The sequence below is a fragment of the Copadichromis virginalis genome, linkage group LG22, assembly GCF_057382275.1.
Source record: "Copadichromis virginalis isolate Kocher_CV1m ecotype Utaka linkage group LG22, C_Virginalis_male_GT1.1, whole genome shotgun sequence".
Classification (NCBI taxonomy): Eukaryota; Metazoa; Chordata; class Actinopteri; order Cichliformes; family Cichlidae; genus Copadichromis; species Copadichromis virginalis.
Genome location: NC_140638.1, coordinates 14,537,925 through 14,550,796, shown reverse-complemented (window position 1 = coordinate 14,550,796; position 12,872 = coordinate 14,537,925).

Genomic DNA, 12,872 nt, shown 5'->3' with positions numbered 1-12,872 from the left:
TACCGATTCAAGTTACAACTCAACCTGAGATCTGATTTAGACCCATCATTTAACCAGATCAAACCTTCAATCCCCTTCAAACATATATTTTCATGCTGTTTTTTCCTGTGAATGAAAAGTGCCAGAGGAGCTGTGTGTTATTATGAAATTTTCACTCTCTGAAATGACTCGGCCTCCCAACGCTGTCAGCACTGACACAGGTTTTATGTCAATAAACATTCAATCAGGAATGAAACTCTCCTTCGGCTGTTATGAGTTTTTTATTCCTGGATTCATATTAGGTCCCCTTTCTTCCTCCTCTCTCACTCTCTCTCTCTCTGCTGGAGGCGCAAAATCAGAGTTCAGAGCCGAACTCACTCGCACGCACCACAAGCATGAAATCAAAGTTTGTGTTACAGTTTTCCTCCCTCTGTATTTTCTTTAATGGCCTGCACCTTTTGGAATCAATTTCGTCCTGCGCGCTTGAAGGAGAGAGATCATTTCACTGTGAATAATATATAACATTATATTATAGTCTGCAACAAAAGTTTAGCATAATAAAACTTTGCAAGCTGAGTCTTTACCGACCGGCATGTAATGATAATCAAACAAAAGGGAGGATTTTATGTGGGAACGCAGGAGGAGTTTGACTTATAATTGTGTAACATTTTCCCAGAAGGAAGCTCAGTGTTTTCTTACAGAGGTTTAAGCATCACCTCCTGAGATCAGCACAACTTTCCTTTGCCATTGCAGCTATTTAGGCTAATGACTGACTGTCCTGCTGCTCATTACTTTTTTGTCTCAGGCCCAGCTAAAGGCTGGTGTAATGAGGCAAACCAGAGCCTTCATTTGTATCTGTGGTGGCCTCGGCCTTCGGTGAGGTTTTGTGTGTGTGTATGTGTGTGCCTCAGCTCACCTAAAGTCAATGTTTAATTCAAGGTAAACAGAATTTTGTCCGTATTTAAATGCGTGTTGGGAAAACTGCTGAACCTTGTCTTTCATTTTGGTACAACAGCTGTATTTCTGCACCTGGGATATATGGTTCTTTTCTAATCTCTATAAAAAAGATTTGGCTTAGAAATATGTGGATCAAGAGACAAGCTGTTTGTAGAAAAGCTCTTAGTTTTTTATTTAAACTCCGCTTTCTAATCAATGTGCTACTAAAAGCATGTTTCAGCATTTTTCTTGCATTTAGGTTAATGCTGAGAGCAAGACATGGATGGTATTTTCGGAAATGTAACAGCTAACCATTAGCTATGGTCAGACTGATGAAGATTTACCTTTTTCTTAGCTTTATCAAATTGACTTCAATAAGTAAATGACAGGTGGATGAAATCCGAAATCTTGGCTCAGATATCTGCAGTCTGCACTAACAGAGCTAAAGAAAAATCAGGCCGTTGACTCCGGAGGTAAAGCTTAATTTGCACTTGAGTGTTGAATCTATTTAGAGTCTGCAATGTAGCCTACGGTGACTGATGCCGTTGCAGGTATTTACGCTTTGCCCTGGCATGAGTGTGTTTCTCTGCAGCTGGCTGTAGAGTTTGTTTCTTCAAGTTAATCCATTGTCTTGTAGTTGATTCAAAAAATGGCAACTGAAGAAATAGTGGCTGGAACTGAGCAAGAGAAACAACAGTACCAAACAAGCCAATCACAGTTACTGTGGGCTGCATCGATACGACTTGTGGGGAGATCCACATCAAGTTACGGCATGAGATTTTAGAAGGGTTTGATTTTACAACCACACGGTACAAAAGACAGACGTGGCTACTGTGACGACATGAGATTGTTCACTGCCACATTGGTGTTTTGAAACCAGATTTTTGATTACTTATTGGCTAATGGCATGTCAATCACACGTCATTACCCAATGAGCAGACTGATCATCAATGACAACCTTCCAAAAAAAACCCTCTTTCTAAAACACAGCTGCTTTCACATAGGCTTAAACGAGGTTTGTGCAGTTATACATATAGCCTCATGGTGGCCATTAAAAAGAATGTAGCTTAAACACACTTGCATGTTGGCATAGATTGAAAGCAGTTGCTTAAATCAGCAGCATTTGATGGTTTATAACAGATTAGGTTTATAACATTACAGTTATGCCATAACTGGAAGGTGAGTTTATCCACCTTTCTTAAATACTGAAAAATATTTTGAAACAAATTTCAAAATATGGAAATATTTCAAGAACTAATGGATGAATTTAGGTTTTGCACAGATTCCCAGAACATGAAACCTAAAGACCAAATTAAATATTGCATCTCAAATGGGTTTGAGATGTCCAAAGTCCAAAGATGAGAATATTTAAATGGTTAAGTGATATTTCTGAACTGGCTGTGGATATGGGATAAGTTGCATAAAACAAACTGCTGATTGAGTATGGTCTGTAGTGTAAACTGCTTTGTTTAGTCACTACAAATAAAAAGCCCAACTTTCCACAGAAGGGAAAGCTGTGTGATCGTCTTACAATAAAAGAACAGATTTTTCTTTTTGTCCTAGCAGTTTGTCCTACATTTACACTGCAATGTTAAATATATGCAGATGTTACCTTTAAATTGGTGCAAACTTGGCACCCTGGGTACCCAAAGAATTTAACACAGTAAAAATGTGTATTTTAACCTAAACAACTAAACGAAGTGATGCACCTACACCTAAACTGAACTGCAGGGTAAAACTGCTTAAACAGGGTCTGAAAGTAAAGTTTAAACAACATAAACAGACATCATGAACTCCAGGCTCCCCAGTTAGAAGCTGGGAATGCTCTTGTCAGCCTCTTAAAGTGGATGAATTTTCATCAAACAGTTCATTGAGGTGGTTTATTTATATATTTGTTTAATTTCAAGAACATTATTTTCATCTGTAGTCCCTGCGTGAAGGCCCATATTTAATTAGGTAAGTAAACATTTGAAAAAAAAGTGCAGGAGTGAAAGTAAACTCTCTAGTCTCCAGCACAGATAGCATTACTAGTTAACCGGGGTCATTATTGCTACCACACAGGACTGAAAGAACCATTTCAAAGTTGCTCAGCGTTTAAAATACCTCAGGTGTCGGTTGGGGCTGGCACTGATAGCACGGTACCAGTGGGATTATCACTGAAGTTCCTCCATCTCTTGATTGTTCATGGAGAAATAAGTGGGTTTCCAAAGTACTTCAAACAACCCAGCCAGTGTTATTTAATCTGTCACAGCTGGTGGTGTTTATTCTGAATATGTGGTATTCTCATTTTTATTTTTTAAGACAAACTACAAAATTCTGTACAAATATCAGCATTAAACTAACTTGTAAATCGTTACATTTAGCTGAAAATAACCCTTACTCACTCGTTCTTATTGTATAAAACCAACCTTTTGCTCTTTCTCCTCTTTTCTCCATCCATTGACTGAGTTTTGTTTAATATTCTCTTTGTTCTCCTTAAACCTCCCACCTCTTTCCTCCAGTCGGCCACCATTTCTCTCTGTCTTCCTCTCATTTACCAGTCCACTGAGTTAAATATGGGAAAAACCAAACCAATCAGGCCATGACATGGTTATTATTTTTAAGCACCGTGTTTTTTTAGTTCTCTCTTTTTCTCTCTTGCTTTATATCAATCGTTAGCATTCTTTCACTTTTTCCCTTCTTCCATCTCTCTTTTATTCTCTCTCTCAGTAAGTATTCCATTTCTGCAAGGTTGAAGAATTTAAGCACCAAAAGATTTAAAAATCATTAACATTTCATCAGTGTACTTTTTTCATAACATGAATAAGATGTTCCAAATGAAAAGTGTTTGACAAGAATTTCTAAATATATATATATATATATATATATATATATATATATATATATATATATATACATATATATATACATATATATATACTACAGCCAGGGAGTGAAGCACAGAGATCTCAGGTAAGCTATGAATACTGAATTCTTGGCAGTGATTTCACAAGTTCAGTAAGGAGAAAAAAGTAAATGATAGAACAAAAAAGGGTATTCCTTTGAAATTTTAGTCCAAATTGGTATGATAGCACACAGTTGCCGCTGCACATGCATGTGAATCTACTGTTTCACTACATCGTAAAGGTCCTCTGTTGGACAGGGATCTGAAGACTGGGGAAGTTATTTGAGTACAGTGAACTCAATGTCAGGGTCAAGAAACCAATTTGAGATCATTTGAGTTTTTAAAAATTATTTCTTATTCTGCTGGCAGCAGAAATCAGAAGATGGATACACTGTGGCCCTAAAGGGACAGATATGGTCAACAGGAATATTCAGGTAGGCTGTGGTGTTAAAAATACTGAACCTTTACCCTAACCCAACTGTAAAATTTCCCCTACACCATGCTGGACCATTGCACCACCAGCAGCCTAATCAATGTATTCAGTTGTCACAAAGCAGGATGGATCTGTGCCTTCATGTTGTTTACTCCAAATTCTAACTTTACAAATCTTGCAGCAATAATCGAGGTTCATCAGAGCAGACAAAATCTTTACAATCTTCTGCTGTCCAATTTTGGTGAATCTGTGTGACTGTAGCCTCAGTTTCTTGTTCCTAAGTGACAGAAGCAGACAGCGATATTACAAAGCAAAATTTAAAACCAGCAATCATCTATCCTTGGAAACGTGAACAGGTAGAAACAGAGCCTTCAGCCTGACTGCTCATCAGTTTGTTATGTGTTAAAGTTCAGGGTCTGGTTGCTGGGCTGGGGCCTGCATTCATTCAGCTTTAACATCACTCTGGGATTTTGGCTAGCTCGCATTAGCATGCTGTCTGTGCAGATGCTAGCAAAGAGCTGCAGTTATGTTTGCATAATCCAGATGTTTCTATCCTGGATGTAGTTTCCATTTTACCATCATGCTTTCGTAAATTTGTGCAATATTGAGAAGAGTTATGTCCATATCCACGCTGCAGAGTGAGCCACTATTTTTCTCTGGCACACAAACTAAAATCAGCAGAATGTAGCTAAAGTGGAACTGGTAATTGGGGCTGAAAGGTAAGCAGACTAATAATTCCAAGGAGTTGAACTAGTAGGAACTCAGTTCTCATTGCCCATCCCTAGTAGTGAGACCTGTGAAAATGTATTGTTTGGAGACGGTGGCACTGATGAAAAGACAGGAGCCGAGGTGAAGGTGCTCAGATCTCAATTGGGAGCGAACAGAATGAACAGAATTAGAAATGAGAACATCAGAGGGATGGCTCAGGTTGAGCAGTTTGGAGACAAAGTTAGAGAGAAAAGGCTGAGATGGTTTGGACATGTGCAGAGGAGGAATAGTGGATATCTAGGACTAAAGGTGTTGAAGATAGAGCTGCCAGGCACAAGCAAAAGAGGAGACTTCAGAGAAGGTTAATGGATATAGTGCTGAGGGTTGATGTAGATCACACTAGGGACAAGGTGAGAGGAGATGATCTCCTGAAGAAAGATTCATTTTTCATTAACAATGACAACTCAACACACTCCAACTTAAAAAAAAGAAAAAAAAAGAAAGCAAACTAAGTGAACATCAGCATTTTAACAAAAGATGTGCAGAGCTAATAATAAGAGAATGAGAGCATAATATATGAATGCCAATATATTGCTTTTTTAGCAATAGGATTTCTGTCATGGGATGTGCCTCTTGATCTGTATTTAGTTTTATTTTCTTACTTTGCTCAATTCCTCTAAATGTTGCATGCATGCAGTTAAATCACTTTCTTTGTTTTTGCGCACTGGTGTTTGTAAGACACACTTACACACAGCGATGCCTGAACACCAAGAAAGGACACTCAGACACTTGTTCATTCACCTGGATCCCGGAGGACAGCTGTTCTCAACTTGCGGTCATTTCCAGGACACTGACAATTAAGTGGTGCAACTACCCTTTAATTAGAACTAGGAATAAATAGCGTCCTCATTAAGGACATAATTAACTCAATCAATGAACGTTAAAGAGCACTGAAACACCAATTAAACTCCATATACACTGTATGTACAGGACCAGAATGGTGTGTGTGTGTGTGTGTGTGTGTGTGTGTGTGTGTGTGAGTGAGAGAGAGAGAGAGAGAGAGAGAGAGAGAGAGAGAGAGAGAGAGAGGAAGAAATTGAGGGTTAAACTGAAAAATGTATAAGGGGAGTTAGAGAGAGAGAGACCCTCATCGTTGATATAATTATCTAAGGTGACCTGAGTGTCCATGCATGTAGGACATACCTGCTCCGTGTCTGTCTGTAACGCTTTCTTTTTACTTTCTCTCCTCCATTGTTCCTCCAGACAGTAACTCCCGCCTCCCTTAACTATCAATCTGCACCTTTTCTGTATTTTCTTTTCCACTGTTTGTTTGTTGTTCCCTTAATCATGCCTCCGTCTCTCCACTTTAATGCAAATATCAAAATGAAGTGAGCAAAATCATAAAAACTTTGACAGAAATAAATTTCAATTAAAACAAAAAGCTTAGGACTTCTCTGAATTCAAATCATGTTCTGCTACGAAATATATATATATAAGTAAATAAATAAAACGAGGGGATGCATGTGCTGATTGTGTCTGATTAATTAGTCATTTTTGTTGTGTTAACAGTTACGGCTTTGAGACATGATTACTTTACAGATGAAAAGAAAACCACCTCACCTTCAGCCTTTACTGAGAAAATAGAACATGAAACTCACCAGGGTAAAAGGCAAACACTGAAAGAGTGGGAAAGCCGCAGTGTAGTGATTATAATCTGCTTGAAGGAACACAGTGGATTTTAGCATGAAGTTTTTATACTGTATGTTAAAGTAAAGTAAATGGTTGATTGGAGCACACAGCATGTGGGCACTTTTACATCTGTTTAATGTCTCTGTGGCTCTGAAGGAGATTTCAAAGCTTTAAAATGTTTAAACTGCACTACCTGGGGAAGGGGGGGGGGGGGGGTCAAAGAATGGCTTATATAATGTGCTAAAAGTCATGTTATTCATCGTGAAAAAGAAACACTTTCAATTCTAAGGTTTTATAAATGTGGAGACAATAAAAAGCATCTGATCCTTACCAGGTTCTAAAATGATGCAGCCATAACTCGGATAGGTAACAACCTATGTCACGTTATGCTGTGTCATTAAGTATTTGACAAAAAAATTAAGCCAAAATGCAGAAACCGTGTGTGAAAAACTAAACGCACAACATGATTTAATAGATGTAGAGCCACATTTAGCAGCAACAACTTGAACTTGTATCGTAAATGTTGACACACAATTGTAATAGTTGTTTTCTGTAGAACTCTGTAGAACTATCTGTGTCCCACATTGTTGTGGAGGAATTTTGGTTGTTTTAGATTTATTGTGCCAAATTATAATAGCAGTCACCTCAAGGTTCTTTATATTGTAGGGTAAAGATCCTACAATAATGAAAAGAAAACCCCAACAATCCAGTGTGTTCTTACGAGCAAGCACTTGGCAACAGTGGAAAGGAAAAACTCCCTTTTGATAGGGAGAAACTTCCAGTAGATCCAGTGACAGGTTGGGGTGAGGCTCTAATAGATATAGATATGCACCCTTCTTTAAACTATTTCCACAGTTCAGATTAGTGATGGGCTTTAAACTGTGTCTTTATAACCCTTCCCACCTGGCTGCTGCTTAGCCTCTTATCATGTACGCCTGATTGCCACAGTCTTCTACCTCCTACTTCAGAATCTCACAGGATCAAAATGACCTGATGAACTCTCAGTGATGTCCTTGATGAATTAAGAAGAGAGAGAAGTGCAGTGAATGGTCTCGGTAGAGGAGATGAGATTCTTTCTGTCTTTCTTATCCCTACATTTTAACTCCATGGGAAGGATGCACAGCTCAGTGGGAAATTGTCTTGGGAGATTACCATTGTGTGTGTGCATGTGTGAGTGTACGTGTGTGTGGATTACTAGTGTTTGGTATTTATTTCCAGAACACCGGAAAGCTCTGTTTGACTTTTTCACAACAGGAGGTCTTGCTTCAATCTCATGCCCCCTGTGCACGTGTGTCTCTGCTGGTGTTTATTGCATGTATTCCAGCATGTGTCCACTTGTAACATGCACATATGTTCCAACTTGCAGTCTTGCGATCAGCAGGTTTGTGCTTGTCCGTATGCATGTGTGTGTTTGCATGCATCATGATCATATGTGTGTGCGTGTGTGTGTGTGTATGTGTGGGTGTGTGTGTCGTCCAGGGAACATATAACTGGATTAGCCGTCATGCTTTTATTTCTGTAATGGAAACATCAGCCTGGGAAAGAAAGTAGAGCTGAGGCCAGGCAGACAGAACGAGAGAGAGAGATCGCTGTAAGTAATGTACTTATACTGCAAGAGGAAATTCTTTATCCAAGACGACCCTCAGCTTTGAGTTTGCTTCAGATCACAGCGTTAAACCGAAACCCTCACGTTAAAGAGTCTTTCAACCCAGAACCACAAACTACCACAAAACAGCATCATAACAGGGAGAGTTTGAAATTAAGCTGAGCAGATACGATTGCTCTATTAAGGAGTGTTTGTTTGTTTGTCTGTCTGTTTGTTTGTTTTAAATAAAGCAACAATAAGGTAAGATAATGCCACCAAGATTCAGGATTTTTTTTATATATTTTAATATTTTGAATATTACAAAATATCCATCCATCCATCCATCCATCCATTCGCTTCTGCTTCTCCTTTCCAGGGTCGCGGGGGGCGCTGGAGCCTATCCCAGCTGTCATAGGGCGAGAGGCGGGGTACACCCTGGACAGGTCGCCAGTCTGTCGCAGGGCAAATATTACAACATTCATATTACAAAATATGTATATCAAAATAATATTTTATTATTGCCAATCGTTATGAGACTATTTTTTTTATTTTTTTATTTATTATTAAGTACATTAAGTGTTTGCAATATTACACATTTTTTGTAGTTTTTCCTCTCTACACCACCACAGTGGATTTTAAATCACACAATGAATATGTGGTCAAAGTTCAGACTTTCAGCTTTAACTCTGGTTACAATCAATAACAAGAAAGTCAGATTCACAGTTCTGCAATAGTATTTAGACAAAGATTAACAGAGGTGGGACCAAGTCATTGTTTTGCAAGTCTCAAGTAAGTCTCAAGTCTTTATCCTCAAGTCTCAAGTCAAGTCTCAAGTAATGTCAGGCAAGTCAGAGTCGAGTCTCAAGTCACTGGTGTAAAAGTCCAAGTCAAGTCATAAGTCTGAAACTTTGAATTTCAAGTCCTTTCGAGTCTTTAAAAAAAACAAACGAAAAAATAATGTTGCAGTTATATGCTAAATGTAAATATTAGACCATGTAATTTTAAAATCTGTGTTTTTCTCAACACATACAAAATAGTGAACTTAGAAAATATACACAAATTGTGAAATTGCACCTCTTTAAAATGCAGCTCAATTAAACTTAGCTCCAAGAATAATTTTCACCGACAGTTCTGAGATAAGCTGCATGTTATTCTTGGATGCGGTTGTAGGACCAGCTTTAAAATCGCATGACAAAAATATCATACACATTAAAAAAAACTGTATCACCAACGTAGCCTGGAAAACATTTGCTAGTTAGATGAAGTCAGCTATCTCATCGTAGCATATTTATATGCATATTTATAATCATACGGTTCTTGGAGTGAGTGCATACACTCATGAAGTTTAGTAACTTCCGGTCACTGCAACAAGCCCAGGTACAGTTTACCGACGGATGGGTGCAGGACCTTGAAATGCACCGTGTAGAACGAAAGACCATCGTACGTATCATAAGTTTACCAGTCTCACAAATCGTCTTCATAAATACACATTCCTTAACCGTTTATTAATAGGACCTTTGAGCTCAACGGTAATTAATTAGTAGTGGAAATAATTTCTGGTAGCATCACAGAAATGTAGCAGTGACAATAATATTGTATGCTGTAATCGTACTGGGCAATTAGTGATACAAAAAACCTGTTTTATCCTGTGAATAAAAGTACATGTTTTTGTCAATGTACCATAATAACAGAAGCGAAACGCAATATTGTGTCAGGATAATTTACTATTTATGCACAATAAATAAAGGAGCATAGCGCGACAATTTCTGTTCAGCGCCAGACTTGCTTGTAACCTATATCACCAATTATGTTATGAAAATGACGTATTAACTACAACAGCAGACTGACCTTCGTGTAAATGCTTGGAGCAGACTAACCTGTGAGCTGGAGGGTTCTAGGACGTTATATTTGATCTTTGAATGGCTGCAATCCAGTCGCCTCTTTGTTACTTCGGAAACATGGCTCGAACAATTTCTCTTCCACGACGTAATCCGATAACAACCGATCTCTTTACCCGTCGGCTTCCCGTGGCTGTCATGCGACCGGCTATTGCAGTTAATAATACAACAGCTTCTTGACATTTTTGTGTTTCTTTTTATCGCTGTGTGACTGATTTTAATTGAAAGCCTGCGTGCGCTAGTACCGCTTGCCACGAGTTCCCAGAATCCTTTGCGGTTCTACCCGTGAATGACGTCACATTTTCAATCTCTATATAATATGCATGTTAAATTTTATATTTGGGGTGAAATATCAAGTCTTTTCAAGTAAACCGGTTCAAGTCCAATTCAAGTCCCAAGTCATTGGTGTAAAAGTCCAAGTCAAGTCACAAGTCTTAGAACATTTTTTCAAGTCAAGTCTAAAGTCATAAAATTAATGACTCGAGTCTGACTCGAGTCCAAGTCATGTGACTCGAGTCCACACCTCTGAAGATTAACAAAGACCAGAGGGATGGAAAGATAAAACTATCAAGAAGGAGAGCAACAGCTCATGATCCGAAGCATACCACATCATCTTCAAACAAGGTGAATGCGATGTTACAGCATGGGCATGTATGGTTGGCAGTGGAACCAGGTCCCTGGTGTTTATTGATAAAGTGAGTCCTGATGACTTCTGAGGTTTGCGAGGCTGTAATCTCTGCTCAGATTCATCCAAATGCTGCAAAAGTGATTGGACAGCACTTTACAGTGCAAATGGGTAATGGCCCAAAGCATACTGCAAAAACAACCCAAGAGAATGCCAAGGTAAAGAAATGGGATAATTTTCAATGGCCAAGCCAGTCACCTGATCTCAGCCCAACAGAGCTTATCTGAACGCAGAAAGATCAACAAACAAGCAGCAGCTGAGCAGCAGGACTGGCAGAGCACCTCAACACAAGACACACAGCAGGCTCCAGACACTAACAAATATTGCTTTGTCCAAGTATTTTATATGATCCTTATATCTAATATTATGTTAATTTATTCAATTAGTTATGTGCCTCTAAAAAGGAGAGACTATGTATAAAATGGTTGCAATTCTTAAACAGTAGTAGTAGTATTTATTTATATTAAACTTATTGAATGAAAGGGTTAAATGAAAATGACAAGAAATCTTTCATTGTCCAAAAATGTTTGGACACAACTGAATTATCAACCTAACATTGAATTTATTATATGTACATGCTGGTGGTTATAAACAATTTCTTTCCTCATTAATTTGCATTTCAGGATTCAGTTCAGGATGTGTTTCTGTCTCCATGTCTCCTTTAATTATAAGTTACACTGTTACTGTTTACTTATCTGCATTTTTGTCTTTCGAACACAGTTTTTTTTTTTTTAAGGAAACGGGAGAAGGGAGTGGTCAACAAACATCATTATGGAAATAATTCAGTTCATGTTTGAGAAAACGAACAGGGTAATGAGATGTATTTATGCTAGGTTGTAATGTGCAGCACCCACAAAGTTACTTGTGGTGGACATAGGGTGTTGCAGTGCCGGACTTGATGAACGTGTGTGCTGAGAACATCTACAGGTTTGTCTGACATACAACGTAACAGCGAGTGATTCCACGATGGGGGGGAGTGTTGGGAAAGCAGGTCACTGGACAGTGTGTGGGTTTTGTCAATTAGCGATGGAGGTCACTATGCCTGTGTATGCGTGTGTGTGTGTATATATATATATATATATATATATATATATATATAGGGGCAGATGTCCAGGGTCCCATGCCATGGGCGAGCTTGTGTGTGTTGCTGTCTGTTCATGTGTGTGAAGTGATGTGCAGCCAATCAACTCAATCTCCTTCCTTTTCAGTGATTTCTGAGGCCGACAGCGAGTGACTGTTGACATGATTTCAGTTCGTGTTTCAGACTTGAAGCAACAGCAGCAAAAGTTGGGATCTGTGACTCTCACTGCCCTCAAAGTAAAAACAAGAACGAACACACGCGAGGCCACAAAGAGTAAGAAAGGATTAATTAGATGAGATATTTCTCTGTGTTCTCCTTCTCATTGCTTATTTCAGTCCAAATTTCAACTGCAGCTTATTCGCAGTGCTGCATCAATTCATTTCAGTTTTATTTATATAGTATCAAATCACAACAACAGCTGCTTCAAGGCACTTTATATAGTAAGGTAAAGACCCTACCGTATAAAAAGAAAACCCACAACAATCACGTGACAACAAGAGCAAGCACTTGGTGACAATGGGAATGAAAAACTGTTTTTAACAGGAAGAGCTTCCAGCAGAACCAGGGTCCTGGATAGCCATCCTATTCCAGCATAACTAAGGGAGGGTTCAGAGTCACCTGATCCAACCTAATTGCATTTATCAAAATGGAAAGTTTTGAGGCTAATCTTGAAAGCAGTGCTATCTGCCTCCTGAATCCAAACTGGGAGCTGGTTCCACAGAAGAGGGATCTGAAAGCTGAAGGCTCTGCCTCCCATTCTACTTTTAAATACCCTACAAACCACAAGTAAGCCTGCAGTTTGAGAACAAATTCATCAAATTTTTTTCTGCAATAATATTTATTTAACAGGGAAAATACATGTAAAGGCGGTTATGTTTAAGCAAAATGCAACAGATCCAAGGACAAATGGGACTTTGGTGATGAGCAGATCGTGTCCCGGTTTAAAGCACTCTAATAAAAACATGGATACAAGCACACTGAACAGCAGCAAACG